A 6,000-nucleotide genomic window follows, 5' to 3' on the forward strand; every position below is an offset into this window, starting at 1 on the left:
GGTGAATATAAATTTTTTAAAAAAATTACAGATAAGTGATAAATTTTATACACATTAATAATTAAATTTATAAACTTTATCATGAATCTGTAATATTTTTTTATAATACACCATTGATTGGTAATTTCCCCCCCCCCAAAAAAAAAAAATTTTGTGGGCCATCTCCCACAATAGTTATATACAAAAACAATAACGGTGTGCTACATATACCAATTAATATATTAATTAGTATACTAATGATAATAAAATAATACTAGAGATTCTAAAAATTTTATCAAAAATTCTACCAAATATTTCACATGGGTGTGAGACCCATGCAATGTGAATTCCACAATCATATGATATATTTGATAGAATTTTTAAAATTTTAAACATTTTTTATGATAATAATGTTAGGAATCAGGAATTGAGTTATGATTTAAATTTAATATTTGTATGGTGAAATCTACACTTTAAATGAATCTAATTACAAGATATTTTTATTAGTCTATTTCTTAATTTCTAGCATTATTGAAACAAAAATACTACTGATTAACTATTAGGAGTCCCTTTCTTTCTTTTTTTTCTTTCTTTTTTTTGAACTAGATTAGGGCGCCATCTTGGGCATAATCAATTCCCACAATTCCTGTATACAAAACTTAATGCTAAAAATTATCCAAGTTTAGTTCCTTGACAACTATTGATAACTACCAATGGGTTATCTTCGACCTAATCAATTCCTACAATGCCTCTATATGGAAAATATTTGAGATTCTCAAAACAATTTCATACTTCTGTCTATAATGATATCTCAAAATAGGTGTCAATTTTTAATTTGTTACATATCTAATAATTGAGGGACTAATTCCTTTACCACATTATTGTGGGTAAATTTATGATCAAATGTGTAGATCTTTAACATTATTTCGTGTATATAACCCAAAAGGATAGGATAGAGGGTGTTGTTAGGTTTTCGCAAATCTATTATGACCTTTCTAGATATTCAAATTGTTTAAATTATACAGCACATAGTGAAGATTATTCGTTCAAAAAATCATGTTAATTGAACAATGGTGAATGCATAATCAAATTATATTTATTTTCAAAATAATTATTAGTCTGTACTCAAAACTACACTAGTCATCTTTTTTCTTTTTTTTTTAATAAATATGATCTGATTAAGTAATTATAATTGTCTAATTAATTTAATTTTTTTTTTATAAATGATCTTCTCAAAAATTCTTACAATTTGAATTATTGAAATTATCAAAGTGGTTCGTAATGAACACACCAAAACCTAATAACACCCTCCAATAAATTTTAAATTTACACATTGTATATTTAAATTCTAAATATATATATATATATATATATATATTTTTAGTCTCAACAATACCTACTATTTAGCTACGCCTTGTTTGGAAGATTAACACATTCTCTTTACTTTTCTTTTCTTTTTTTTCTGCACAATTTATTTATAAAAAATTATAAAAAAAATAAAAAATTTGAATTCTCGAACCCTCCCTCGCTATCATTTTTCTATTAAAAATATATGAGTATTACTATTCAAAACTAAAAATTCGACATAATTTTTAAATTCAGTAATATGACAATCAATTAAAATATTAAAGATAGCACTATCTTTCATATTTTCTCTAATTATCAATTAATTATATCACTTACATAGTGATGTTTTGAAAAGTTAGTAAAAAATGACTTTTTGACTTTTTAGTAACTTTTTTGTGTAAAAAAATTGACTTTTTTATGACTTTTTTGTGATTTTTTATGTAAAAAAGTTAAAAAAAAATCAAACAACTAACTCTTTTAACAAGTTTCCAAATTACACAACATTAATATTAAATCTATAAAATATAAACGGGACTTCTATGTGATTTTCCAAAATAGATTCCCTCCCATTTGCTTATAAAAGGAAGGCAACCCTCACTTCTTCTATCTCACTCATATCATTTGAGAGAGAGAGAGAGAGAGAGAGAGAGAGAGAGATGGGTGGAGCTAAAAAGCCACATCATGCAGTGTGTATACCATATCCAGCACAAGGCCATGTGAACCCAATGCTAAAACTAGCAAAGCTACTCCACTACAGAGGCTTTCACATAACCTTTGTCAACACCGAATACAATCACCAACGTTTACTCAGGTCCAGAGGTACCAACGCGGTCCACGGTTTGACGGACTTCCAGTTCGAAACCATCCCCGATGGCCTCCCTCCTTCAGAAGCCAACTCCACCCAAGACATCCCTTCTCTCTCCGAATCTACCTCCAAAAATTGCATTGTTCCTTTCCGCAATTTACTCTCCAAGCTCAATGACACGTCATCGTCATCATCGGATGTGCCGCCGGTGACGTGTATCGTCTCCGATGGGTGCATGAGCTTCACTCTCAAAGCTGCTCAAGAGTTTGGTGTCCCTGAAATACTCTTCTGGACAACAAGTGCTTGTGGGTTCTTGGCTTATACACACTACAAACATCTTGTGGAACGAGGTCTTGTTCCTCTCAAAGGTAAATAAAACCTTTAATCTAAAAAATAAATAAAACAAAAAAATTACGCTTCATATATTTTATTCCTTAAATTATTTTAATTTATTGAATTTTAATTCTTAATCTTAAATTTTGTGTCAATTTAATCCAATTGACAACGCTATTAAGATCTTTTTACAAATGCTAATCATAGTATTGATTGAAGTTAACTTATTAAATTGTTCAAGTTATAATTTTACTCTTAAAAGTATGGCTCAAGTCGCTATTCTGCACATTTTTCATAAAATAATGTAATAGTTATAACTAATTAGACTAAACTGAGACAAAGTAAAAAATTTAAGAGGATCCTATGTTATTAGATGTATAATTAATTAAAAGTTGACACATGTAATACCACATCATTATGAGTATAATTGTGAGAATTTTATGTGAGTTTTAAACATTCTTCATTAAAAATATAGAAAATGTTGAACAAAAGTATAAATAAATTTAATATTTTAAAAAAATAATAAATATGATATTTTCTTTTATGAGGACAAAAACACTCCATTCGTGGCGAACAAAATCAATGGTAAGCTTTTTAACTATTAATATTAAAAATAAATAAAAACAAAAAAAAATTATAATTAAAAGCCTAATTTTATCATACGATAGCACTCAATTGTCCACTATTTATCTTCTCTTTTATTTTTTATATTTAATTTTATGTATTGCATTTTTCATAATTTTTATAACAGGTTAATCCAAATTGAAAGAACTTTAGTTAGAAATTATTTTTGTTTGGTTAAATTTTTAAATTTTATTTTGAAAAATTAGAAATTAACTTAATAAAAAAAAAGGAAGAAGAAGATGTTTTTAGAGTTTAAAAATTATTTCTATAACGAACAAAGACAAAAAATAAAATAAAAGGAAAGGAAAAACAAAAAGATGTTTTGGTCTTACTATAAAAAAACGACAAGATTTAAGTTTTTACAACTTTTTATATTAGCAGAACAATAATGCTTGGTAGTCCAAATTATTATGACTCAAATAACTTGAATGTTTTAAAACAACGTCATTTTGGTACATTCGAGTTATCGAACCACACAAATTCAAGCTACCAAGCATTTTTCTTAGTAAAAATAGTTGTACTTATTTAATAGTTTCTTAACATATACTTTTAGTGCACATATTAATAAAAATTTAAAAATATAAGGACTAAAATGACACAACAATTAAGATGTAAAAAATATTAGTATAATTTACCCCTCAAAAAGCATGACATTTTCTCATATAAGGGATTCAACTTGAGAAAGCAGTTGGGCTTAATGGGCCTATTATAAACAAAATCTCGGTGATCCAAAATCGTTCACTTTTTAGTATTCATTAAGAAGAATATTCATGAAAAAAATTAAGATGATTGAATTTCGGTAATTGTATATTTAAATTACATTTATCTTAAAAAAAATGGACGGCTAATATAATTTTAAGAATAATCGTCTACTTTTAAAGACAAATATGATTTAAATATATAGTTATCGAAATTCAATTATTTAAATTTTTTACATGAATATTCTTCTCAATGAATTATAAAAAATGAATGGTTTGGATTGCCAAGATTGGACTTATAATAAGCCTATTAAATCCAAAAACTCTCTTTAAGTTGGATCTCTGAAAGAAGTAAAACCTTTTCTATTTATGGTGAGATATGAGAACTTATTGTTGCAATTAAAAGTGAGTAGAAACTTCAGCTTAGAATATCTATATCAGTCTCCGCAAATTTTAAATCAAATTATAACTTAAAAAAAAATTACTTTTGTTATTTTAACTAGCATTTTTTTATATACGCATTTCATCTCTATTCTAAAATTTAATTTTATAAAATATTCAGTTTGTATTGTTAAAAAGAAAAGTTGCTAATTTTGTATTGTTAATATATATATATATATATATATACAGTTTCATATTCCCTAAAATCCAAACTTCCTCTATTGTTATTATATCTTTGCAATTTCATATTCTAAAAAAAAAAAATTTATGTAGTTGCTAGTCGTTCGATAAAATGTTCAGCCACTCTTAAAAATAAATAATAAAATATTATGTAACTTGTGAATAATGTTGCTTTGTAACGTAGCAAAATTAACCAAAAATTAATTTAAAAATAATTTGTTAAGAGTGATGAAACAAAATTTTTATGATTGATTAGTTATATTTAACCAAAACCTACATTTGTTGAAATGCTTTTAGCTCTAGAGATTTTATCAATTGATTTCCGAGAGAGAGATTAAAAACCAACTTTTAACATTATTAATTCAAAATATAATAATATAATAATTAAAAAGATTTTTGAAATTTACATTCTCACATCTGTTTACGTAATTTTGTGATCGAATGCAGATGCGAGCTGCCTTACAAATGGGTATTTGGAGACGACAATTGATTGGATTCCTGGAATGAACAACATCCGATTGAAAGATCTACCAAGCTTCATCCGAACCACGGACCCAAATGACATCATGCTCAACTTACTCATACACGAATCAGAGGCCGCTTTCAAAGCCTCTGCTATAGTCCTAAACACATTCGACGCGCTCGAACGCGCCGCTGTAGACTCTCTCTCCTCCAATCTCCCTCCTATCTACACTATCGGTCCACTCCATTTGATCTTGAACCAGATCTCCGATCACAGATTGAAATCTATAGACACCAATTTCTGGAAAGAACAGCCCGAGTGCATCGATTGGCTTGATTCCCAACAACCCAACTCGGTTGTGTACTTGAATTTCGGTAGCATCACTGTCATGACCGCCCAACAACTCACTGAGTTCGCATGGGGACTCGCCAACAGCGAGAAGAAATTTTTGTGGGTAATTCGGCCAGACATTGTTTCTGGCGACACTGCCATTTTGCCGTCGGAGTTCGTGGCGGAGACTAAAAATAGAGGGGTGTTAGCGAGTTGGTGCCCTCAAGAACAGGTCCTGAACCACCCTGCGATTGGGGGGTTCTTGACTCACAGTGGGTGGAATTCGACGATCGAAAGCATTTCTGGCGGTGTTCCAATGATTTGCTGGCCGTTTTTCGCCGAACAGCAAACGAATTGCTGGTACAGTTGCGGTGAATGGGGGATTGGGTTGGAGATAGATAGTGATGTGAAGCGAGAAGAAGTAGAGAAGCTTGTAAGGGAGTTGATGGAGGGTGAGAAGGGGAAGGAGATGAAGAGGAATGCCGTGGAGTGGAAGAAGAAGGCGGAGGAGGCAGTCGGAGCTGGTGGTTCATCATCCCTCAACTTGGATAAATTGTTCAGTCAAGTGTTGCCACCAAATAGCAGCAAGTAATTTGACGCAATAAATAAATAATAAGTTATATATTTCAATCAATAACTTGTTCAGTCAAGTGTTGCCACCAAATAGCAGCAAGTAATTTGACGCAATAAATAAATAATAAGTTATTTATTTCAATCAATGATTAAGATGCAACAACAAAAATTTTGAGTTTGGTGATGTGTGGCTGGAGTTTATTGGTGTTTCGGCAGTGAGTTGGGTT

General features: G+C 29.6%; 1 pseudogene; it reads left to right on the plus strand.

The window, feature by feature from the left end:
* Positions 1–5,792, plus strand: part of LOC114312195 (7-deoxyloganetin glucosyltransferase-like) — a 70,765-nt pseudogene extending 64,973 nt beyond the window's left edge.
* The last annotated feature ends 208 nt before the right edge of the window (positions 5,793–6,000 follow it).

The sequence above is a fragment of the Camellia sinensis genome, chromosome 2 (genome assembly GCF_055761805.1).
Source record: "Camellia sinensis isolate YWXY chromosome 2, ASM5576180v1, whole genome shotgun sequence".
Classification (NCBI taxonomy): domain Eukaryota; kingdom Viridiplantae; phylum Streptophyta; class Magnoliopsida; order Ericales; family Theaceae; genus Camellia; species Camellia sinensis.